Source organism: Aotus nancymaae, unplaced genomic scaffold, assembly GCF_030222135.1.
Source record: "Aotus nancymaae isolate 86718 unplaced genomic scaffold, 86718_ANA_hifiasm-v0.15.2.pri h1tg000099l, whole genome shotgun sequence".
In the NCBI taxonomy this organism is placed as follows: Eukaryota; Metazoa; Chordata; class Mammalia; order Primates; family Aotidae; genus Aotus; species Aotus nancymaae.
The window spans coordinates 5,134,277-5,160,961 of NW_026988514.1; the positions used below are offsets into that span (position 1 = coordinate 5,134,277).

Sequence of the window (26,685 nt, forward strand, 5' to 3'; positions counted from 1 at the left end):
GGAACTTCTTAATCTTGGGGCAAATACCAAAATCGTTAGCAGAGCCTACAGGTTCCTGCAATGAGAAGAAGCCTGGAAGAATGTGTGCACGTGTCACGGAGCCAGGAGGTGAGCAGCTCGTCATACCCAGCAACCCCTACCTGCCCTTGGACAGACTGACTTCCAGAGTCTGGGTACAGCACTGACCTAGGTCTGGCCTGGCTTTGCTTGGTTTGGGGCCCTGCTTTATCATGTCTGACACCTGCTCTCATAGAAGAGCCTGGCTGTGTCATCCTAGCTCCAGGTATGACCCAGGCTGCTCTTAGATCCATTGCTAATGGAAACTTTAATGCCTGATCCCCAGTTCCTGTTTTGGTTCCTTAACTGTAACTCACTGTCCACATTCTAGCTGCTAGACATGGGTTCTGCTTATCTGGCAAGCTCAGAATAGTGGGCTCTGTGAGAGGATAGGGCTGGGGTGATCATCTGTACACCATGTGCTGGGTGCTTTATGTAGAAATTGGCTATTTCAACCCTTAGCATTCTCTGTATAGCATCACCCCCAAATTACAAAGAAGAAAACTGAGCTGTACAGGGGGCAAGTAGTTTAGCTAGTGAAGGGCAGGATGGGGATTCCAGCCTAGATATGGGTACATCTCAAGCCAGTGTTTGTTCCAGTGCACAGCCTTGCAGCAGCACCGAGAGGAAAATTGGCTAGGAGTCTACACCTCAGCCTGGCTTTCTCTCCCTACCTCCCATCATGCCTCCTGTATTCCTTAGAATGACTGCTCTGTGAGGCCGGCTACAGTGGCTCACACCTGTAATCCCAGTACTTTGGGAGGCCGAGGAGGGCAGATCACTTGAGGTCAGGAGTTCAAGAACAGACTGGCTAGCATGCCGAAACCCCATCTCTACTAAAAATAAAAAATTAGGTGGGCATGGTGGCGGGCACCTGTAATTCCTGCTCCTTGAGAGGCTGAGGCAGGAGAATCACTTAAACCAGGGAGGTGGAGGTTGCAGTGAGTGGAAATCACGCTCCTGCTCTCCAGCCTGGGCAACAGAGCGAAACTCTATCTCAAAAAACAAGACTACTCTATGAAAAGTTAACTGTTGTGAAGACCTCACCTTCACTGGACAAGACCTTTGGCACTGCTCAGAGGATTTGTTATAGTGCTGGAGGCTGTGGGTGGCCTCTCCTCAGACCTAATGTCAATAGGTACACAGGATTAAAGTGCACAGTGAATGGGGTCAGGGCTATGTTCTCGTTCTAGCTAGCAATATTACAAAATGTTGTTCTGATGTTTATGCTGGCTCAGAAAATTCCACCCACTTCTCAGTAAACTCGACCTAGGAATCTGCTGTCCAACAGTGGTCAATACCACAATCTTTATGGGGAGACGGCAAATGCAGCCCGTTTGCAGGGCTAGTCACCAGGGCCTGAGGAGAAGAGGATGGAGTCCCAAAAGAGGTTTACCTGCTTCTCTCCCAGACCACGGCCCTAGGGAATCTGTTTCAGCAGTGTAGCTCATGCATCTCGGCCCAGATTCCTAACATCTGTCCAGCTGTGTGGTCGCCAGGGCCTCCAGCTGCCAGTCAGATGGGAACTTGAAAGCGACGTGACCTTTAGATAAATAAAGCAAGAACTGAGGAAAAAAAAAAAAAGAGCTGAGGTAATAGCAAACATTGGGCAAATATTTGCCAGAGAAACCGCGTTTGAACTTTCCCCTGTGGTGTAGGTCCAGGTTTGCTAGCACAGCCTGACCTTGGCAACCTTGCCCTCGACTTGTTGTTTTGACATAATTCGTTTTAGCACATAGGTTTTCCATGGGTTCCATTTGTCAGTAAGTGATCTCATGACCTCAGAGCATTCTATTTGGGGCTCCTCTGCAGGAAGCCCAGCATGGCTCCAGGGCAGGTGAGTAATCTTTTCTTTTCTGGATGGAGCACACCTAGATACTTTAGTTCTAGTTCTGATGTCTTAGAAAGGTATAAAAAACTGAAGAAGCAGTTAAGAACATTTTGAACCAGGTGGCTCAGACGGAATGAAATGAATGAGTTAACCTAAAAAGCAACCCATCTCGTAGCCCACTACTTCTTGGTCCATGCACTGTGGCTTTTCTATGGCTGATAGAAAGTAAACTGATTCTCAGAAGATGTGGGTCTATTATTAAGGCTATCAATAAGAAGACGGAGGAGGAGGTGGGAAGAAAAAGAAGGAGGAAGAAGGATGATGAGAGAAGGAGATGGAAAAAGGAAGGAGATAAACAAGAGGAAAGAGAAGGAGGCATGGGGAGTGGGAAGCAGGGAGAAAGGGAGGAAGAGAAGAAGGTGGCAGAGATGGAGGAGGGGGAGAAGAGAACTAGTATCTACTGAGTGCCCACTGCATGCCAACAATTTTGCATGAATTATCTTATTCAATCATGAAAACGATCCTTTAAGTTAATCACTATTAGTTCTCCATTTTTCAGATGAGGACCTCATGCCTAGAGAAGGTTGACAACTTCCCCCAGGTCACACATCCAGGAGTGACAGGGCTGCAACTGCACCAGGCAGGATGGTGTGACCCCCACAACCCCAGACCCATCTGTGTTTGCTCTTGAGGCCTGTATCTACACAGAACACCACTGTTTGGGAAAGGGAGGTTTCATCAGCCGGTGGTGATGCATCAATTTTGGACAAATGCCCAGTTATTATCAGACAGAATACCTTTAACTTCTAGCCTATACTGAAGAAAGGAAGGCTTAGTGCCCAGAACACTCGGCTAATAAGATTTTCATTCATACAGGATTTTTTTTTTTTTTTTTTTGAGAAAGTAAACTTCCAAGAGAGTCCTTGGAAAGTCCTTGAAAAGCTAATGACATTAAATTAGATCTTTTGCACTTTCTGAATTATCAGACCCAGTCCCAAGGAATTGGAAATTAAATTTGGAATCATTTCCCCAAAGCCCCGTCAAATAGTGTAGTCATCAGAATAACCTGGGAAGTCTGAACCCTGAATCGGGATTCTCATGGGTACTGGTCCTGGTTCTGGCAGTCATTGGCCAGGCAGTCTTGGAGGGGCCCCTTAATATCGTTCAGTCCCCTCATCTATATGGTGGGAGGTTTAGGCTCCTTGTATCCTGAAAGAGAAGATAAGTGCATTTCGATACATGTTGAAACCAAAGGGGTGGTCACATCACCACCCCGAGTCTCCAGCTGACTTGGAAAAGTGAAGGAAAGAGACAGGGTGCTCCTGGGGCATCTGGAGGGACCCTCCTGGTGTGGGAGTAAGTAAAGGGCAGATGTGCAGAGTCAGTGATGTTTCACCTGGAATCCAAGGAATGAGTGAAAGGTGAACAGAGAGCATTCTAGACAGAGGGAACAGCAGGAGTGAGGCCTGGAGGCAGGAGGGAAGCTGCCATGTAGTTGATCATTGGACTGGGCTTGTTGAAAATTATACCATGACCTCAGGCATAAGCTGGGACCCTGCCAGCCAAGCTGGGTGAATGTCACCCTAAACACAGGCTGTGTTAATATGCTTGGTTTTCATCCTTAAAGAGATTAGGGGTCCCTAACAGGCTTCTTTTATTTATTTCTTTTTTCACAGGTTGTATACATTTATAAATGTCTTATTTGTATTTTTTGACATATCATTCACATGTAGCAAAGTGCACAGATGTAAAGTTCACACCTTGATGTGTGTCTACCTGTTTATACACCAAGGTAACTGTCACCAGATCAGGACTTGGGGCATTTCCAGATGTGCAGAAGGCTCCCTTCTTCCCCTCAGTCCTGCCCTACCCATCCCAGGAGAGGCACTTTCCTGACTCTACCGAACTTCTAATGTTAGACTCTAGTGCCAGAGAAGGGTTGATGTGATCTAATCCTGACTCTACTGAACTTCTAATGCTGGACTCTAGTGCCGGGGGGTGGGGGGGCGTTGATGTGATCCATTTGCTTTCCATTTGGAAAGATAGTGCCCTGCTGTCTGCTGCTTGAAGAATGAATGGGAGGGGCCCCACTTGCAGCTGGAAGATGAGATGGAGGCTGTTCAGCCCTCAGAACAGAAGAGACAGGGGCCTGAATGGGGAAAGGATGGAAAATAGTGGCAGACGGTGGTTAAATCAACCAGACCTGGTGGCTTTGTATGAGTGTGGGGGATGGAAGAACCAGTACTGGTCCCTGGGTTGCTGTCTTGGTACCTTGAGGGCAGAGAAGCTGTGCATTAAGCCAAGGAACCTGGAGAGGGAAACCCAGAGGAGGATGGGAGTAACTTGGGGCATGGGACTTGTCGAGTTTGAGATGCTTGGAACCGCCAGGTGGAGGGGCTGCACAGGTGGATGGATTGAGAGGCTGGCTGAGCAATGGGCACATCCATAATCCTGGGGAAACAGACAGAGCTGTGTTCATGTGACAATTGCCCGGGGACAAAGAAATCAGTAAGAAAGCAGTTGTTAATGCAACAGTCATGAATCTTATAAAGACATTTCAGTCAGTGATGGACCAAATATACAATTGTGATCCAGTAAGATTGTGACACTGTGTTTTTACTGTATCTTTTCTACATTTAGCTGTTTAGATACACAGATGCCATTGTGTTACAATTGCCTGCAGTGTTCAGTGTTGTCCTATGCTGTACAGGTTTGCAGCCTGGGAGCTATAGTCTATGCCATATAGCCTGAGTGTGTAGTAGCCCTACCATCTAAGATTGTTTAAGTCACTCTATGATATTTTCACAACAACAAAATCATCTATGACACATTTCTCATTTCTCACGTGTCCCCACCATTAAGTGATGCATGACTGTGATGATCAGCTGGGTAAAGAAAAGTGCACCCATGAAAAAACCGAGAGGGACCCCCAGAGAAACGTGACGATGTCCAGGAGAATATGGAACTTCAGAGTCAAGGGGAGGGAGTGCTTCCCAAAGGCTGAGGGCACGAGTAGCCTTTACCGCAGCTGTGAATCTTGTTAAGCAGCTATGAGGACCCAATTCCCTTTTCCTGCATCCTTTCTCCTGAGTTCCGACTAGCAGGCTCTCAGTGAGAAACTTTGAATTATGTAATTGGAGTAGGACTGAAAGCATTGGTAAGAAGCTCTGTGAGATTCACACTTACTGCTTTATGTATGATCTGAAGAACTCAGCCCCTGGGAACTGGATGCATCCATGGTCTTCCTTCAGTCTCAGGCAGGGTCTCTGAAGGCAGGCAGTCATTCCTTTTAGAGGCTTTGGGGACTCAGGCCCTTGTTCTCCCTTCCCTTCTGGTATCCCTGAGATCATCAGCCCTGACTTCCTGAGTGGCCAGGGTCACTTTCCTTTTAGACAAATTGGATAAATAGAACAAGACAATACAAAACAATAGACAAAAACCCCTGTGAGATCATCAGGTACAATAATAGTAACGATTATTCATCGACCATCTGTTTTGGGTGGGGCACTTGATATGCTTTATTCTATTCTTTATTGTGAGTGAGGGATTCCCACTTTTCAGATGTCAAAGTTGCAGTCATGGTGCTAATGAGCGGTGTCTGAATACACATGAAGCTGACTGTAGACTGGGTCCACCGTTCCACCCCATCATACTAAGTCTCAAGAATGTGTATGCTCTGTTGAAAAATCAAACCCTGGCTCATGAGTGACAGAAGGAGACACTGGGGTGAACCATGTTGATTCATTTCCTTAAGCATTTACCAAGCACCTTCTATGCCAGGCATGCTACATAATCAGCACTGGGGAGACAGAGGGAAAATCGAGCAGATGAACTTCCAGCAGAGAGAGAGAAGGTGGCGGGGAGAGAGAGAGAGAGAGAGAGAGAGAGAGAGACAAAACGCTAGTGGGCAAATAAAGTCATTTTAGAACATGCTCAGGGCTCTGAAAGGAATAAGAAGTGACTGAAAGTGATCATATGCAGGGGCAATTTACTTTGGGCTGTCAGAAAAAGTCTCCAGGAGCTCAAGTTCTAGGGACCCACCTGGACGCTCCTGCCGGGTTGGAGATTCTTCCAGGCTGTGCAGGTTGCCTCGAAGGCCATGTTCTGACCCTGTGGGCCAGCAGGTGTGTTACTTGCTGGCCAAGGACCTGAAGTTCTATCATCAGTAATGTTTGCCACAGGGACTAAGCAATTTTCATTTCTAAGGCAAGATAAATCTGCAACAGTCAAAACTGGCCGGTGGTAAAGATTTGGTGAACATAGAATATATGAGGTGGAATGTGTTGACTTAAAGACGCCTCAGCTTTCCAAGTCAAGAAAACCTTCAACAACATCTTAAAGCCAAGGCACTGCCTAGGAGAAAGCATGACAGTTTCATTTAAAAGATAGTCTTGAAGGCTAAAGAGACCCAGTGACAATGTAGTCCCTCTTAAGCAGAGCTGGTGCCCTAGGAGAGAATCCCTGTGACAAAGGTCCACATGCCTGGGCCAGAACTGGGGTGGAGCCAGGTGGGTGCCTCCCCTGTGGATGAGTCTCCTGACCATTCAAAACTCTGGAAAGATCTATCATTTCCTTAGGACTGGAGTCCTCCCAGAGGAGTCCAGGCTGGGAAGTGGGAGCCCCTAGTCCAGTCTGCCCAAGGTCAGCTGTGTGGACATGAGGGGCACTGGCCAGGTGGAATTGTAGACTCACCCAAAGCAAGACTTCCTCATCCTCCTCAGGGACTGGAGCCTGGAGAAGCCACCCCTTCGTTGCAAGAGAGTTCGTTCTCTCCTCGGATAGCATGCTCCTGCCCTGGCACAAGTGGGGAGGTGCTGACTAGGAAGCTCCTGCTCAGGGTTAAGCCTGTTTCTGTTAGAGGAGGCCAGCGGGAGTGACCAGGCACTCAGTGCCATGGGAGCACGTGGCAAGGTCACTGCCCATGCTTCCCTCATGGACTGGCATTTTTCCTGGAAAGAAGGACAGCTGAGAGCAGTGGTAGTGGCCCTTGGAACCTGCTCTTCCATCTGCTTTCCTGGGGACTGTGCCCACCTGCTTGAGGGTCTTGCCATGACAGAGCGTGCCTGGGTGGAGAACATCCAGCCAGCTCATATGAATGTTTGGGACCACACATATCAGCCCCAACTACTCTCCCTTGTCCTTGCCATTATGCCAGTTGACAGCCCTGAAAGGAGTTGGGATATGGTATAACAAATAACAATCACACACTTTGGCTCCTGGGAAGCCCAGCAAGTGGCCTTGGCTCGGTCCCAGTTGCTGTGGCTCCAGCAAGGCCTTGCATCTGCCTCCCCAGCTGAAGTCATGGAGATATTCTTTGCTAAATGGACCTGTCTGGGCCTGACCTAGGAGGCACTCCACAAATGAATTGTGCCCGTATCCTGTGCCTCCCACACCCAGAAGCTCACGTGGAAAGTCACCTGAATGGACATGTTCTCCCTGTGTCACTTGACGCAAGGTCTTGCCCACCCACCCCTTCATCACACTCTCTCCATGCTTCCAGTGTTCCCTGCCAAACCATCATTCTCTAAACCGCCATTCCCTAAACCATTGTCCTCTAAACCACCCTTCTCTAAACCACTGTTTCCTAAACCACCGTTCTCTAAACGACCCTTCTCTGGCCTCACTGTTCCCACGTTTCTGCTCAGATGCTTCCAGGATGCTTCACTCCACACAGACAAACTCCTGGGTGCTGGCCTCCCCTGGATCCTCACCCTGGACCTTTGCCTCACAGTGCCCTTGCCTTGGGAGGGTCTCTGCCCAGGTCATGGTGGGCTTCCAAATGTGCTCCTTGCTGGCTTTGAGTCTTCTGCTCCTCTGAGTCCATGGAGATCCAGCCACCTGGTGAGGGCTGACTTTATTCCTATACCTTCTCCTTGGAGCTTTCCCCATTCAACACACCTCTGAAATCTTAGAGTCTGTCTATGGGTAACTTAACATTTCACATGTACTGTTTTATGTCCTTCCTAAAACAGAGCCCCTTGAGACCAGAACTAATCATCTTCCCTTTAAGTCTTCATCTGATTGCCCTCAACACACACTGGGAAACAGAAAAATTATGCCACAGAAAGTTTTAAATTTATCAGCTAAGATCCATATTAAAAAGTAGGAACATTTTTAGAAGGAAGAAAATAATATGAGAACAGAAATTAGAGAAATAGAAAAAAGTACCCTAAAGATAAACAGAGCCAAAGTTGTTTTGAAAAGACTAATAAAAGTGATGTGCACTGGCGAGACAGATCACAGGGTAAGTGGGCAGCTCTCGATGGTTCTTAATCCAAATGCCATCCAGATGTTGAGCTTAATTTATCAAAACAAGTCTGAAATCCCTAAAAGACATTCCAGTCTGAACCTGCGGGTTCATTAACATTTACTTAGCACGCCTCTCCAGGCCTCCTCTCGCTGCTCTGGGATCTCAGGCTCCCAGATCCAGTGCTCTGAGGAGGAGGAGAAAGAGGAATAGGCAGAGGTCAGGAGCATGGTAAGCTCTATTCTTTCCTGGATTCAGAGATCTTAAGCAACTTGGAAGATAGAGATGCCATCCCCGAGTCCCTAAATGAACATAGGTCATTAGAGATCAGAGAACAGACAAACAGCACTCAAGCAGAGTGTAACTCAATCCCACACTTGGAATCACGTGCATGGCATTTGAGGAAGTGCTTGAAACTCACCTAGAGGACGGCATTGCCTTTGAAAAAGGAAACCAAGACCAGATTCATGAGCCTGCCACCAAATTGAAATAATTAGCCCAATTTTCTGGGCCATTGCAGCAGACTTTCAAGCTCTGCTTTAGGAATGGATAATTTACACCAGGGGAACACGTGCAAGATTTACTATGCATTTATTAGCATACCACGAGCATCTATGTCAAGACTAATGGAGATGCTTCTCAGTTGATTAAGTAAATAAATAAACAAAAGCACCATCAGGAAAGACTCTAACAAGTCTTGCAGAAGTGGGTAAAGTGTGAGGGGCCTCGAGCTGAGGCCCCCCTGTTCTCCCATTGGGAATTGTCTATCCAGACAGGGAGACTCTTCTGGGCTACTCCCAGAGGGCACAGAAGTAAGACCTTTCTGCACTATCGTCTGTCTTACATCTGGAACCAGGATATTTTGCAATTCAGCAGAAATCTGTTGGGAACCTGACGTGCACCAGGCATTGGGCTGGGATCTGTGGCTACTAGATGAATTAGGTGTAAGCCCTACTCTTGAGGAACCAAAGTCTAGCTGGGAGACTTAACACCCATGTAGGGCACAGTATGATCACAGGCAGGAGGTGCACAGAGGTTCTTTGTGAATGAGTTAATGAGCATATAATGAATGACTAAAGATGCTAGCAGTATGCACACCGTGCTTTCCAGCTCTAAGTTCTCTGGCCTTCCTCTCCCGCCAAAGGAGTATTGGACATGGTGAGCATAATGATTATTACCTACAACACTTTTAAGAGTGAAGGTGACTTATGGAAAAATGCCTGAGGATAACAGGAATAACCAGGACTGTTGTAAGCAAACTGAGATTGTACGGTCATCCTAACTATGGTAAAGTGGAAAGACAGGAAAGGATAACATGGGGAGAATGTTTACTTCTCCACTCATTTCTTAAATGTTTAATTTTTTAAAAGTTTTAATTGTGGTAAAAAATATATAACATAAAATTTGCCGTGTTACTTTTAGGTGTACAGTTCTCAGCATTAAGTACATTCACATTGTTGTGCAGTCTTCAAAACTGTCTTCACCTTGAAAAACAAACTCCATGCCCATTCAGTGATAGCACCTCATTCCCCTTCCCTCCGGCCCCTGGCAACCCTGCTTTCTGTCTCTATGGATTTGACTACTTTGATGCCTCATGTAAGTGGACTCATACAGTATTTGTCGTTTTGGTGTGGCTGGCTAATTTCACTCAGCATGATGTCCTCAAGGTTCTTCTTCTCATTCTTGATAAGTTATCACAGCACCAAATTCACACTTGCAATGACATCACTGAGAACTAAAAGCTATACAGTCATTGGATCATTGCTATTCTCAGCTGACCAGATTTATTTTGAGCTTTTCTTTCTTTATTTTGCATTGCGTCAGCTACATTGCAGGAATTCTTAGACTATTGAAGTGCAGGTTCCACTGTGGAAAAACACAAGTTGTTCACAAGGCCTTGAATAGCTCACAGTCAAGCTGCTACTTGAAGAATAACCAGACCGGGGCTTCCTGGGACTTTCAGGCTGGGCCCACTGACACATCATGGTTTAAATGGTACTTAGTCTGTGGGGGGTTTTGTTTGTTTGTAGTCTTCTAAGTTTGGGGTTCATGACTATTTTATAAGTCTATGTAATTCTGAATTTTCTTATGAATTGTATACCTATGTTTTATTTAAAAGTTTATCATTTCTGTGCTTATTACACATGGCATGCCTGTAATAAAGTATCTCATGTACCCAATAAATATACACACCTATTATGTGCCCATAAAATTTTTTTAAATACATTTTTTTAAATTGTACTTTACTTCTGGGATACATGTGCAGAATGTGCAGGTTTGTTACATAGGTATACACATGCTATGGGGGTTTACTGCACCCATCAACCCATATCTACATTAGGTATTTCACCTAATGCTATCCCTCCCCTAGACCCCAACTTTCCAACACACCCCAGTGTGTGATGTTCCCCTCCCTGTCCATGTGTTCTCATCGTTCAACTCCCACTTATGAGTGAGAGCCTGCATTATTTGGTTTTCTGTTCTTGTGTTAGTTTACTGAGAATGATGGTTTCCAGCTTCATCCATGTCCCTGAAAAGGACTTTTTTGGGTTATGGCTGCATAGTATTTCATGGTATATATGTGCCACATTTTCTTTATCCAGTCTATCATTGATGGGCATTTGGGTTGGTTCCAACTCTTTGTTATTGTGAACAGTGCTGCAATAAACATACATGTGCATGTGTCTTTATAGTAGAATGATTTATAATCCTTTGGATAGGTACCCAGTAATGGGACTGTTGGGTCAAATGATATTTCTGGTTCTAGATCCTTGAGGAATCACCACACTGTCTTCCATGAACTAATTTACACTCCTACCAACAGTGTAACAGCGTTCCTATTTCTCCACATCCTCTTCATCACCTGCTGCTTCCTGACTTTTTAATGACTACCATTCTAACTGGCATGAGATGATATCTCAGTGTGGTTTTGATTTGCATTTCTCTAATGACCAGTGATGAACTTTTTTTCATATGTTTCTTGGCCACATAAATGTCATCTTTTGAAAAGTGTCTGTTCATATCCTTCACCCACTTTTTGATGGGGTTGTTTGTTTTTTTCTCGTAAATTTGTTTAAGTTTCTTGTAGATTCTATTAGTCTTTTGTCAGATGGATAGATGGCAAAAAATTGTCTCCCATTCAGTAGATTTCCTCTTCACTCTGATGATCATTTCTTTCGCTCTGCAGAAGCTCTTTAGTTTCATTAGATCCCATTTGTCTTTCTGGCTTTTGTTGCCATTTTGGCTTTTGTTGCAATTGCTTTTGGTGTTTTAGTCATGAAGCCTTTGCCAAAGACTATATTCTGAACGGTATTGCCTGGCTTTTCTTCTAGGGTTTTTATGGTTTTAAGACTTACATTTAAGTCTTTCATCCATCTTAAGCTAATTTTTGAACAAGGTGTAAGGAAGGGGTCCAGCTTCAGTTTTCTGCATATGGCTAGCCAGTTTTCCCAATACCATTTATTAATTAGGGAATCCTTTTCCCATTGCTTTTTTTGTCAGGTGTGTTTAAGATCAGATGGTTGTAGATGTGTGGTGTTATTTTTGAGGCCTCTGTTCTGTTCCATTGGTCTATATATCTGTTTTGGTACTGGTACCATGCTGTTTTGGTTACTATAGCATTGTAGTACAGTTTAAGATAGCATGATGCCTCCATCTGTGATCTTTTTGCTTAAGATTGTCTTGGCTATATTGGCTCTTTTTTTGGTTCCATGTGAAATTTAAAGTAGTTTTTTTCTAATTCTGTGAAGAAAGTCAATGGTAGCTTGATGGGGATAGCACTGAATCTATTAATTACTTTGGGCAGTATAGCCATTTTCACTATATTGATTATTCCTATCTATGAGCATGGAATATTTTTGCATTAGTTTGTGTCTTCTCTGATTTCTTTGAGCAGTGGTTTGCAGTTCTCCTTGAAGAGGTCTTTCACATCCCTTGTAATTGTAGTTTATTCTCTTTTTTTGAGAGTTCACTTATGATTTGGATCTCTGTTTGTCTATTATTGGTGTATAGGAATGCTTGTGATTTTTGCACATTGATTTTGTATCGTGAGACTTTGCTGAAGTTGCTTATCAGCCTAAGGAGATTTTGGGCTGAGACGATGGGGTTTTCTAAATATACAATCATGTCATCTGCAAACAGAGACAATTTGACTTCCTCTCTTCCTGTTTGAATGTCCTTTATTTCTTTCTCTTACCTGATGGCCCTGGCCAGAACTTCCAATACTATGTTGAATAGGAGTGGTGAGAGAGGGCGTTCTTGTCTTGTGCTGGTTTTTCAAAGGGAATGCTTCCAGCTTTTACCCACTCAGTATGATATTGGCTGTGGGTTTGTCATAAATAGCTCTTATTATTTTGAGATACATTCCATGAATACCTAGTTTATTGAGAGTTTTTAGCATGAAGTGGTGTTGAATTTTCTCAAAGGCCTTTTCTGCAACTATTGAGATAATCATGTGATTTTTGTCATTGGTTCTGTTTATGTGATGGATTACATTTATCAATTTGTGTATGTTGAAGCAGCCTTGCATCCTAGGAATAAAGTCGACTTGATCGTGGTAGATAAGCTTTTTGATGTGCTGCTGAATTCAGTTTGCCAGAATTTTATTGAGGATTTTTGCATCAATGTTCATCAGGGATATTAGCCTAAATTTTTGTTGTTGTTGTTGTGTCTCTGCCAGCTTTTGGTACCAGGATGATGCTGGCCTCATAAAATGAGTTATGGAGGAGTCCTTCTTTTTCTATTGTTTGGAATAGTTTCAGAAAGAATGGTAACAGCTCCTCTTTGTACCTCTGGTAGAATTTGGCTGTGACTCCAACTGTTCCTAGGATCTTTTTTTGGTAGGCTATTAATTGTTGCCTCAATTTCAGAACTTATTATTTGTCTATTCAGAAATTTGACTTCTTCTTGGTTTAGTGTTGGGAGGGTATACGTGTCCAGAAATTTATCCATTTCTTCTAGATTTTCTAGTGTATTTGCATAGAGGTGTTATTATTCTCTGATGGTAGTTTGTATTTCTGTGGGATCAGTGTTGATCTCCCTTTTATCATTTTTTATTGTGTCTATTTGATTCTTCTCTCTTTTCTTCTGTATTAGTCTGGCTAGCAGGCTATCTATTTTGTTAACGTTTTCAAAAAACCAGCTCATGGATTCATTGATTTTTTGAAGGTTTTTTTGTGTCTGTATCTCCTTCAGTTCTGCTCTGATCTTAGTTATTTCTTGTCTTCTGCTAGATTTGAATTCATTTGCTCTTGCTTCTCTAGTACTTTTATTTGTGATGTTGGAATGTTGATTTTAGATCTTTCCTACTTTCTCCTGTGGGCATTTAGTGCTGTAAATTTCCCTCTAAACACTGTTTTAGCTGTGTCCCAGAGGTTTTGGTATGTTATGTCTTTGTTCTCATTGGTTCCAAAGAACATTTTTATTTCTGCCTTCATTTCATTACTTACCCAGTAGTCGTTCATGAGCAGATGGTTCAGTTTTCATGTAGTTGTGTGGTTTTAAGTGAGTTTCTTAATCCTAGGTTCCAATTTGATTGCACTGTGGTCTGAGAGACTGTTGGTTATGATTTCTATTCTTTTGCATTTGCTAAAGAGTGTTTTACTTCCAATTATATGGTCAATTTTAGAATAAGTGTGATGTGGCACTGAGAAGAATGTATATTCTGTTGATTTGGGGTGTAGAGTTCTGTAGATGTCTATTAAGTTCATTTGGTCCATAGCTGAGTTAAAATCCTGAATATACTTGTTAATTTTCTGTCTTGTTGACCTGTGTAATATTGACAGTGGGGTGTGGAAGTCCCCCACTATTATTGGGTGGAGCCTAAGTCCTTCTGTAGGTCTCTAAGAATTTGCTTTGCTTTATGAATCTGGGTGCTCCTGTATTAGGTGCATGTATATATTTAGGATAGTTAGCTCTTTTTGTTGCATTGATCTCTTTACCATTATGCAATCCCCTTCTTTGTCTTTTTTGATCTTTGTTGGTTTTGTTGGTTTAAAGTCTGTTTTATCAGAGACTAGGATCGCAACTGTTGGGTTTTTTTTTTTTTGCTTTTTTCTCTCCATATGCTTGGTGAATAATCCTCCATCCCTTTATTTTGAGCCTATGTGTGTCTTTGCATGTGGGATGGGTCTCCTGACTACAGCACATTGATGGGTCTTGACTCTATTTGCCAGTCTGTGTCTTTTAATTGCGGCATTTAGCCAGTTTACATTTAAGGTTAATATTGTTATGTGTGAATTTTATCCTGTCATCATGATGCTAGCTGGTTATTATTCCCATTAGTTGATGCAGTTTCTTCATAATATCGATGGTTTTTACAATTTTGTATGTTTTTGGAGTGGCTGGTACCAATTTTTCCTTTCCATATTTAGTGCTTCTTTCAGAAGATCTTGTAAGGCAGGTCTGGTGGTGACAAAATCTCTCAGCATTTGCTTGTCTGTAAAAGAATTTATGTCTCCTTCACTTATGAGGCTTAGTTTGGCTGGATTTAAATTCTGGTTTGAAAATTCTTTTCTTTAAGAATGTTGAATATTGGCCCCCACTCTCTTCTGGCTTGTAAGTTTATGTCGAGAGACCCACTGTTAGTCTGACGGGCTTCCCTTTGTGGGTAACCTGATCTTTCTCTCTGGCTGCCCTTAACATTATTTTGTTCATTTCAACCTTGGTGAATCTGATGATTATGTGTCTTGGAGTCGCTCTTTTTGAGGAGTATGTTTGTGGTGTTCTCTGTATTTCCTGAATTTGAATGTTGGCCTGTCTTGCTAGGTTGGGGAAGTTCTCCTGGATAATATCCTGAAGAGTATTTTCCAACTTTGTTTCATTCTCTTTGTCACTTTCAGGTATACCAATCAAATGTAGATTTGGTCTTTTCACATAGTCCTGTGTTTCTTGGAGGCTTTATTTGTTACTTTTCATTCTTTTTTCTCTAAACTTGTCTTTATGCTTTATTTCATTAAGTTGATCTTCGATCTCTGATATCCTTTCTTTCACTTGATTAATTCTGCTATTGATACTTGTGTATGCTTCAGTAAGTTCTCATGCTGTGTTTTTCAGCTCCATAAGGTCATTTATGTTCTTCCCTAAACTGGTTATTCTAGTTAGCAATTCCTCTAACCTTTTTTCAAGGTTCTTAGCCTCCTTGCATTGGGTTGGAGCATGATCCTTTAGCGCGGAGAAGTTTGTTATTACCCACCTTCTGAAGCCTTCTTCTGTCAATTCATGAAACTCATTCTCCATCCAGTTTTGTTCCCTTCTTGGCGAGGACTTGTTATACTTTGGAGGAGAATAGGCATTCTGGTTTTTGGAATTTTCAGCCTTTTCTCCCTGTTTTTTCCTCATCTTCATGGGTTTATCTGCCTTTGGTCTTTGGTGCTGGTGACACATGGATGGGGTTTTTGTGTGGACGTCCTTTTCATTGATGTTGCTGTTGATGCTATTTCTTTCTGTTTGTTAGTTTTCCTTCTAACAGTCAGGCCCCTCAGCTGCAGGACTACTGGAGTTTGCTGGAGGTTCACTCCAGACCCTGTTTGCCTGGGTATCACCAGTGGAGGCTGCAGAACAGAAAAGATTGCTGCCTGTTCCTTCCTCTGGAAGCTGCATCCCAGAAGGGAATCTGCCAGATGCCAGCTGGAGTTCTCCTATATGAGGTATCTGTTGAGAGGCATCACCCAGTCAGGAGGCATGGGGGTCAGGGACGCACCTGGGAATGCAGTCTATCCTTTAGCAGAGCTTGAGTGCTGTGTTGAAATACCTGCTGCTCTCTTCAGAGCCAGCAGGCAGGAACATTTAAGTCTGCTGAAGCTACACCCCCAGCTATTCCTTCTCCCAGGTGCTCTGTCCCAGGGAGATGGGAATTTTATTTATAAGCCCCTGACTGGGTCTGCTGCCTTTCTTTCAGAGATATCCCACCTAGAGAGGAGGAATCTAGAGAAGCAGTCTGGCTACTGCAGCTTTACCAAGCTGCAGTGGGCTCCATACAGTTTGGACTTCCTAGTGGCTTTGTTTACACTGTGAGGGGAAAATAGCCTACTCAAGCCTCAGTAATGGTGGATGCCCCTTCCCCTACCAAGCTTGAGTGTCCCAGGTTGACTTCAAACTGTTGTTCTGGCAGCAAGAATTTCAAGCCAGTGGATCTTAGCTTGCTGGGCTCCATGAGGGTGAGATCTGCTGAGCTAGACCACTTGGCTCCCTGGCTTCAGCCCCCTTTCCAGGGGAGACAAAGGTTCTTCTCACCAGCATTCCAGGTGCCATGGGGGTATGAAAAAAACCTCTGCAGCTAGCTTGGTGTCTGCCCAAATGGCTGCCCAGTTTTGTGGTTGAAACCCAGGGCCCTGGCAGTGTAGGCAGCTGAAGGAATCTCCTGGTCTGTGGGTTGCAAAGACCATGGAAAAACAGTAGTATCTGGGCCAGAGTGCACCATTCTTCATGGAACAGTCCCTCACGGCTTCCCTTGGCTAGGGGAGGGAGTTCCCTGACCCCTTGCACTTCCCAGGTGATGCAATGCCCCACCCTGCTTCTGCTTGCCCTCCGTGTGCTGCAGCCATTGTCTAACGAGTTCCAATGAGATGAACTGGGTACCTCAGTTGGAAATGCATAAATCATCTGCCTTCTGCATTGATCTCGCTGGGAACTGCAGACAGGAACTTTTCCTATTTGGCCATCTTACCAGGCCCCCCAGAAAAAAATGTTTAAAAGTGTATTATTCTAAATAGAAAATTGTAGAGCAATACATACTATATACATATATATAGAGAGAGAGAGAGTGATAGATAATAGATAGATGGATAGCTATTATGACTGAATACCTGTTTATGTCTGTAAAGCTATAAACCACTTAAAACTGTACCTAACTCTAGGAAATAATTTTTTAAAACTCTATATGACTTTATACTGCAATTATTAATAATTCACATTTTAATTAAGAACTCTTGACAAAGCAATCATTTGGAACCCAGGATGCACTTACCCTTGAAGCCATCCATTCATCTATCCATTCATTTATCCAATTAGTCAACAAACATTGCATGCCAGGAACTATTCCAGATACCTGGATGTGGAAGAAACAGGACATGTAAAAAATCTTGCCCTAGAATAATTTACTTTTAAAAACTAGGACAAAGAGACAGATAATAAGCAATCAAACAAATAAAAATAATAACTTCTGAGAGTGAGAAAAGCTTTTAAGACAATGAAATATTTTAATGTAGAGTATCTGGGGTGGAGGATGATTTTCTGGAGAATGTTAGGAAAGACTCTTGAAGACAGCCATGTGGAATATGGAAACCTGGAAGGGGAGCATCCCAGGAAGGTGAAATGGCACTGCTGATGTCAGAGTTGGGAAGGCTGTCATGGACCAGAGCAAGCAGGGGAGAAGATGGTGAGTAATGAGTAGATACCTGATGGGCATAAGGCTTGTCTGAGGGATTGATGAGGGAGGTTAGATCTGGCAATCACAGAGCGCTGGGCGGTTCTGTGCCAGTAAGTCGAACACGCCAGCTGTCCTGGAAGCCACAATGATTCCACCGAGTGAAGTGAAGTTGTCTCCTAAAAGTCACGTGGAGGTGGGGAAAAGGAGGGAGTTGATGGATGTAGTTATTCATGTTTCAGGCTTGAGTTTGAATCCTGGCTCTGTCTAGGAAAATTGCCTATTCACCCTGGGGTTCTGTTTTCTCACTTATAACATTTTGGGGGTGGTCATGAGGTCTATTTCACAGGGTGATGGTAGATTTTAAATGAGCCCGGGTACCCACAGTGCCTCAGACTCAGAAGTGAACAGCCATTTTCTGACTCTAAGACTTACTTCTCTGAAGACCACCTAGCCAGGGATTCAGACTGTTGGGGTGTATAGTCAGCACTTGCCAGATGAATGTGGGGAGACTCAGCTGCTTCATGTGGTTCTGCTCACACTTGTTAGGTTCAATAGCTACTGAGAAACTAAACCTGCATAACAGATAGGAGACACTAGGAACCTGGCACTAGGGAAGCACAGCCTGTAGCCATGGACATCACAGAGTTACTAAAGCAGTGAGCTTGGTTGCATATGTGTGTGTTAGTTATGTTCTTTAACCATACACTCTGTATGGCTGCTACATTGCCTTAGTATACTTGTACCATGCCTGCATGGGGTAGTCACAGAAACCACTCTCTGCTCACAGTAAAAGGGACTGGGGTCCTGGTTGTCCCTTGTAAGATGAGAATGATGGAGGCAAGCAGAGGTCCACAGAGAGGGGAACATCTTCAGGAAAGTGAAACCAGGGTCAAATGAGTGCATGGGAGCTTGTCTTTCATGTAAGGCAGAGGTCCCATTCATAAGAGCACTAACTTTGAATCTTGGCTTTTCTCACTTACTGGCTTGCACCCTCAATCGAGTTATTTACTAGCATAAGCCTTGGCTTCCAGATCTGTAAAATGAGGATGGCACCCTATTATTTTGATGCTACAATTCCTGAATAATAAACACAGTTCTTAGAAGAGTTCAGGTACAGAGTGCTCAATAACTGGTGAGAATCCCCAGCACAGAGCTAACCCAGCCCACTTCATGGCACTACTAAGTGCACATTACTGTCCCTGCTGTGAGTGTGAGAAAATAGAGGTAACTGAACTTAAGTAATTTTCAACAAGAGAAAGTTGCCAAGTGGTAGGAGCAGGTCTTGAACCCACACCTAACCCTAAACCCATGCTCATGATTGTAGATGATTGTAGGTCTTGCCTCTCAAACTTGAATATGAGCAAAAAGGAGAAGAACTTTTTTGTTGTTTATTTGTTTGTTTGTTTTTATTTGGTTTTACTTTAAGTTCTGTGATATGTGCACTGAATGTGCAGGTTTGTTACATAGGTACACATGTGCCATGGTGGTTTGCTGCACCTATCTACTTGTCATCTAGGTTTTAAGCCCCACATGCATTAGGTATTTGACCTAATGCTGTCTCTCCTCTTGCCCTCCAACCACTGACAGGCCCCAGTGTGTGACGTTCCCCTCCCTGTGTCCATGAGTTCTCATTGTTCGATGCCCACTTATGAGCGAGAACATGCAGTATTTGGTTTTCTCTTCCTGTGTTGGTTTGCTGAGGCTGATGGCTTCCAGCTTCATCCATATTCATGCAAAGGGCATGAACGCATTTTTTATGGCTGCATAGTATTCCATGGTATACACGTGCCACATTTTATTTATCCAGTCTATCATTTGGGCACTTGGGTTGGTTTCAAGTGTTTGCTATTGCAAATAATAGCAAATATGTTTAAACAATAAACATATGTGTGCATGTGTCTTTATAGTAGAATGATTTATAATCCTTTGGGTATATACCCAGTAATAAGATTGCTAGGCCAAATGGTATTTCTTGTTCTAGATCCTTGAGGAATCACCACACTGTCTTCCACAATGATTGAACTAATTTACACTCCCACCAACAGTGTAAAAGTATTCCTATTTCTCCGCATCCTTGCCAGCATCTGTTGTTTCCAGACTTTTTAATGATCACCATTCTAACTGGAGTGAGATGGTATCTCATTGTGGTTTTGATTTGCATTTCTTTAATGGCCAGTAATGATGAGCTTTTTTCATATGTTTGTTGGATGCATAAATGTCTTCATTTGATAAGTGTCTGTTCATATCTTTCACCCACTTTTAGATGGGTTTTTTTTCTTGTAAATTTGTTTAAGCTCTTTGTAGATTCTAGATATTAGCCCTTTGTCAGATGGATAGATTGCAAAAATTTTCTCCCATTCTGTAGGTTGCCTGTTCATTCTCATGATAGTTTCTTTTGCTGAGCAGAAGCTCTTGTTTAATTAGATCCCATTTGTCAATTTTGGCTTTTGTTGCTATTGCTTTCAGTGTTTGAGTCATGAAGTCTTTGCCTATGCCTATGTCCTGAATGGTAAGAAATCTTGACACTGCTAACACAACTCAGAATCTCACTCTGCACCACCTCATTTTAAGGTGATATAATGGCAATGCTTGGGACAATGTGAAGCATTATGCATACGTAGAAGAGAAGACATTGCTCATAATCCCCTGTCAGCACAAGACTGCCCAGAAGTAGAAACAGCCCACGGTACTGCATGGCTGGGCACGCAGTTCACATGCAGTCTCCAAAATACTGCTGCATGTGGAAAATGCTGAGTGAGGAGGCTTTCTCAGATGACGTTGTCCAGGCCCCCTCAGTCCCCAGGACAATGTGGACAGAGTTCCATGCATGGGTACTAGAGTGTCTGGGGACCTTGTTTGGCAGCCCATTTCATCTCTTGCCCTGCTCTGAAATCTTGACACTGCTGACACAACTCAGAGTCTCACTCTGCACTAACTTCCCACGGAGCTCTGTCTCCCCAGCATCAGCACACACACTGGCATCCTCCCAGCTGTCCAGCACATGAACTCAATTCTGAGTTTACTCACACTTAACAACTTGGTTTTCTCTCTTACGCTCTTAAAGCCAGACTTTGGTGTGCAAGGAGTCCTCCAATCCAGTAGATTTGGGATCTGTGGTTGGTTTGGTTTGTTAATCAAAAAATCGATTAAGCAAAGTACCACAAAAATAATATCTGGGTATGATAAATATTTTATTTTACTTTAAAATATATACATGAATATTTGGTTACTAATCTTGTGACATAAAGCCAAAGCCTCTTCTGAGGTGTGGGTCCAGTAGGAGTCCCATGATGTCTTCCTTGCATAACGCATGTCTAAGCTGCATCCTCTATACGTTCCATTGTTAGCTACTTTAAAACAGACTCAGAACTTTCAAACTATTGCCAAGCTTTCTGATTGTAGAGTGTTAGTGGCTGTTTCCCATTTTAGTTGCCCAATAGGTTACAGCTACTTGAAAACACTGAATTTGGTAGCATTATTTTTTAATGACTATGTTCAACAAGTCTTTCCACAACTTGCAATTTAATTTTCACATGGATTTCTTCTGGATATCTACCCAGAGGAAAGAAGTCATTCTACATAAACGATACTTGCACATGCATGTTTATAGTGGCACAATTCACAGTTGCAAAATCTTGGAACCAACCCAAATGCCCATCAATCAATGAGTGGATAAAGAAACTGTGTTGAGTGTGTGTGTATATATTCACATACATATATGTGAATACTACTACTCAGCCATAAAAAGGAATGAATTAACAGCATTTGCAGTGACCTGAATGAGACTGGAGACTATTATTCTCAGTGAAGTAACTCAGGAATGGAAAACCAAGTATCACATGTTCTCACGGATATGTGGGAGCTAAGCTATGAGGACACAAAGGCAAAGAATGATACAATGGACTTTGGGGACTTGGGGGTAAGAGTGGGGGGGTGAGGGATAAAAGACTACAAATAGGGTGCAGTATATACTGCTTGGGTGGTGGGTGCACCACAATCTCACAAATCACCACTAAAGAACTTACTCTTGTAACCAAACACCACCTGTACCCCAATAACTTATGGAAAAATAATAAAATCAATAAATAAAATAGCTATAAAATAAAAAATAATTTGCACAGGAATGACAACTCGTTTGTACCCATATGTCTTCAATTTGAAGAAATTTACTTAATTTAAATAACTTTGATAACAAGTATAAGGGTTATAATGATATGAGGAAAATGAAGACTGACTGCTGACAAGCATCCAGCTCACATGAGGAGGGGAGGGAGAGCCAGAGTGGCCCAGGGAGCAGGAACTTCACCTGCCTTCTGCATGTGCACAGCAGAGTGGACCGTGTCCAGGAGTCCGGAGAATCAGCTGAGGGGCCAGTTGAGAAAGCTTCAGAATACATGCTGACCATTTTCTTAGAATGTGCTCCCCAGTGATCCACCTGACCATCTTCTTCTAATTCTCTATTTATACTTTAGCTGACACACTGTCTCCTCTGCTAAACCTTTCCTGTCTTTATTCCAAGACTGCCCTTCCTAGATACTTCAATTGCACCTAGAACTTTCTATTAATAATCAAACTTAAAACATCACATTGCAATTATGTTTCCATTATCAATCTTCACTACTAAATTATAATTTCCTCCCATCAGGTCCTATGCTTTATTTGCCATTATTTCCCCAGAGCCCAGCACAATGTCTTCCTCATCGCAAATATAAATGTTTATGAAAGAACAAACAAACCTAAAATAAACAAAAAAACCCACAAAACCTAGACTAAGCTTTCAAAGCTTGTTATTCTTAACTGACACCTTTCAGTCAACCTGACCCACCCAAATGCTGTGTACTCTACTATCAACATATGCAATGCTGCCTTAAATTTTCACTGGGAGCCTCCTCACTGCTGTCCCAGATCCACGAAGTTTTCTCTTGGCTTTGGCATCCTGCTTATGCCTCCCAGTTCCTCCCCTTGACCTGGTGTTAGGATCTGATTTCCCTGGGAATCTGGATTGAATCCACCTTTCAGGCTCTTCCCACGTTGGTAAATTTTAGACAGAATATGCTGTCTGGCTCTGCTCCTGGTGATTCAACCCTTCCTGTCTGTGCTTGTCCTCACCAGTGTTGACCTCGGGGGAGAACGGTTGTAGATGGGCATCCCTTGTGACAACTTCCTAAATTGAGATTCCTTAATTTTCCAGGGTAGCCCCTCTTAAGTCTTAAACTCAAAGCCAAAGTCTGGACCAAAGTCTTAGAGGACCAAAAAGAAGTTTTAAAATTCCCTGTACTATGTCTACTGGAAGGTTGACAAACTTGTTTGCTAAGACTTGTCTCCTGACCTGTGATTCTACGGTCCTCACCAAGGAATTTCAGGTCTTCTCCATGATAGGTGGACATGGTAGGCAATGTTCGCAGTGAACAGACTGGTAAGGTCACCAAGAGGAAAACATGATCCAAGTTATGCAGAAATACTCGCTTGTAGCAAATATCAAGGCCTAGAAAATCACATTTCTGTATCATATCAGATGTTTAAATTTGATCAACCTAGACTGCAACTGAATGCCCCTCAACAGGCCCTTTTCCCCCTAAGAACTCCTGGTTTGTGTGTGTTGCAGGCTTCTCCACGTCATCATGTAACCTGGGATTCCAGTACGTGATACTTTTTGCTTCTTAGATTGGTTGCTTTTTCTTACATTGTTGGCCTCGGGGCAGTTTTCAATGGCTGTCTTGTAATATGACCAGGTAAGAATATCTGGGAAACCTTTTTTATTTTTAATTGGTGATGGTTATGCCAGTAATTCTTGAAGAATACACTGAAGCCAGGAGTCCCCTTTTCCTTGCATCGTGTTTACGCTTCACATCAACTAGGAACACAATCTGAGAAGTATTACCTGGACCAAGGGAGAAAGAATGTTGTTCCGGGAAGGAATCAAGCCTGGCTAACTCTCCAGAAAGAGAAATGGTGTCTGATCTTGCTGATTCCAGCTTCAAGTATTAAACTCTCAAACAAATCAGAATGTATGTGTGCACGCAGGTGCAACACACACACACACAAAAAAAAAAAAAACCACTGACAACAGTAACAACCTCCACGAGGGGAAGCCGTGCATCCATAAGCACAACTGAAAGATTTCTGAACCTCAGGCCAGAGAGCCCCATGATTTTCCAGTCAATCATGTCTCTCTCGCGCTCCCGAGACTGAGCTGTGAGAAAAACTAAGGCGTGACATGGCATCCACGGGCCCAGCCCAGCCTTGTGGCAGCAGTCACAGCTCCACACAAGCAACAAACTACAGACAGAGCTGAGACCTCGGGAGGAACGGGCAGTCTTGAGTGACAGAGAACTTGGAGCAAGAGAGGGATGGAAGTAGAGCTGGAAGACGGTGAGGGCCTCTCCTGCAGGAGCTGCTGAGCTAGTCCGCATCTCCCAAACGCCTCCCAGCACCTAGTCAGCACCTCCCAAACACATCTGACCATGGGATTAAATTACAGTGTTCGGATAAAACACTAATTAAGGGTTAAGAAGATAGAGTACATTCTTGCCTCAAAATAGGAAAAATCAAAATTTTATTATTTTGGAATTTGCAATAGAAAAAAATGCATCAATAAAAAAACACTTTTTTTTACAACATATGTTTTGGTTGTTTATAGTTAGTATAACATTCCCTCATTCTAGCTTTGAATCTTCCTTTCGCCATCCTGAGAAGCAGTGCATGCTGAGATCGGAGCCACTCTTCATCAGAAGGTTCAAAGAACTGGTCACCAGCTGGACTGAAGGACGTGGCACTGTCCCCCTCTTCTCCTTCCATGGGACTGGAGCCCAGTCTCACTGCCCAGCTGAGAGACAGCGCCCACATGGGTACTCCTGGACCTCCAGAGGGCACCCCCTGCAGACTCACTCCCAGCCCTGACTCATTCCTCAGTTCTCCTTGAAGATCAGCATCAGCAAGTCCTGGCTCAGTCTCTCCCCGGGGCTTACCCTATTGAAATGCTCCCCTGGGCACTCACCTTGGCCACAGGTGCCAGGAGCGGACAGCAGCAAAGACAGTGGAGCCCCTCCTGGGCTTCAGCTGTCTGTTTCTTAAAGTAGCTTAAATTACATGCACTTCACAGTCCAAGAATTAATGTTTTTCAATTAAAAAATATTTTTAGAGAGTTGTAGGTTCACATGCAATAGTAAGAAATAATACAGAGATTCTCCAGTTTCCCGCAGCAGTAACATCTTACATAAGAATAGTTTTCATAACCAGAAATTAACATTGATCCAATCAGCGACTTTATTCAGATTTCACCAGTTTCACACTCATTCGTGTGTGTGTGTTTGTGTGTGTGTGTGGTTCCATGCAGTTTTATCACGTGTCCAGTCATGCGACTCCACAGTCGAGGTACAGAGCAGTTCCATCACCAGGAGGGTTCCTGGTGTTACCTTTCTAATTGTTCTCTTCTCAGCCAGGTGTGTGCAGGTGATACCTGAGAGGCACTGAGTACGACTGCATCATGGTCAATGGTGTCAGCATGTGGTCTGTACCCAATGTTTGTATCCTCCGACTTCAGATGTTAAAATCCTAATGCCCAAAGTGATGGTATTTGGTGGTGGGGCCATTGGGAAATGATTAGATCAAGAGAGAAGAGTCCTCATGAATGAGATTAGTGCCCTTATAAAAGGGACCCCAGGGGACTTGGTCACATCTTCCACCATGTGGGGACACAGCGAGAAGGCGCCAGCTATGAATCAGGGAGCAGATCCTCAACAGACACCAAACTGCTGGTGTCTTTGCCTTGGACTTTCCAATCTCCAGAACAGTGAAAAATAAATGTTTGCTGTCTAAGCCTCCCAGTCTCTGATAGTTTTGTTACAGCAGCCTGCTATTTCCTCTCCTCTCCTCTCCTTGCAGGGGATCTTTGGAATGAGGGAGGGGCACCAAATCGTCACTCTGCCCTTCAACATCAACCAACAAAGAGAGCACAGATGAGAGGAGAAACAGTTTTGTCAACAGGTCCTCCCCATCATGGGGATGGAAAGTCACATAACTTCCTAGACTGTTTGCACACTGTTGAAATGAGGTCATGCCTGCCACAGAACACAGGGCTCCTGGGGCCCACGGGGAGGTCCTCTCTGCAGATGGTCTTTGAACCTTGGCCCATTCCATTCACAGGATGGCTCCAGGATTCAGGGAACATGTGACCCCAGATTCACAGATCACCTGGTGTCAGCCGTGTGTAAAACAGAAGGACCAGTCCAGCAGTCACTCACTCCTCAGGGCAGATGGCTTCCTGTGTGCGAAACTTCACTTTGACCCAAGGCTTCCCCAGCTGGCCTGGAGTCCCCACAGACCTGGGAGATTGACACATGGTGCCATGTGGCCATAGAACCTCCTCCCTGGATGCAGGACTTCTCAGTGTGAATCTGGGAGAGCTGTTCCTGGAGCCCCCGGCCCATGAGGCTCAGATCCTTGATGCACAGCCTGCTTCTAAGCCTCATGGACTTGGACTCACTATGATTCCCACACGGTGACCTCATCAGCTTATCTCAGGCTCGAAAACATGCCAGCACTGCTCTTGACTTTATAAGTGTTGGCAAGGTGTCAGACACTTGGTTTTCACAAATGTCTTTGTCTCCTTAAATTCCGGGGGAGGTGCCAAAAAGTGGCATCCCATCCACAGCCCAGGACTTGGAGGAGGTTACTTCTCACACTTGCCAACTCAGATGTATGAAGAACTGAGGTAGTGTTCTAAGCTGTCTGTGTGTATTTTCTCAATCCTCACAGAATCCCAATCAGGTAGGGGCTATCATCTCCACATTTTGCTAATGTGGAAACTAAGGAACAGAGAGGTTGAGTAAATTATCCCAAACTACACAGCTAATTGAGGGAGCTTGAGGCTGTCCCAAATGACAATGATGGCTCCCAATTGCTTCAACTTGCTATTCAAAACTATGTCTACCATACAGACTTTTTCTCTTTCTTTCACTGACAACTTCCTCCTAGTTATTGAGTTAGAATTTCGAGAGAAAAATAAATAAGATAGAGGATTTTATCACCCTTTCACTGCATGTCCTTTTAATTCTCCAACTCAGGGTAGAGGCATGGGGGGGCAGCTCAGGGTCGGGGTGGGGCAGAGGTGTCACATCCAGTGGGAATTCAGGGGGGATTCCCAGTTAGCAGCTCCATTGCTCCCCAGATGTGCCTATTTGG

The 26,685-nt window shown here is 43.7% G+C and overlaps 2 long non-coding RNA genes across 2 annotated transcripts; one reads left to right on the forward strand and one right to left on the reverse strand.

Annotated features, from left to right (window-relative positions):
• Positions 1-1,788: 1,788 nt before the first annotated feature.
• On the forward strand, positions 1,789-25,308 carry LOC105733262 (uncharacterized). Its single transcript, XR_001111224.2, has 3 exons — positions 1,789-1,894; positions 23,108-23,234; positions 24,168-25,308. It is a non-coding gene; the product is annotated as an uncharacterized LOC105733262 (long non-coding RNA).
• On the reverse strand, positions 2,803-6,259 carry LOC135271949 (uncharacterized). Its single transcript, XR_010340075.1, has 3 exons — positions 5,930-6,259; positions 5,075-5,273; positions 2,803-3,097 (listed from the first exon to the last, which is right to left on the reverse strand). It is a non-coding gene; the product is annotated as an uncharacterized LOC135271949 (long non-coding RNA).
• Positions 25,309-26,685: the final 1,377 nt, after the last annotated feature.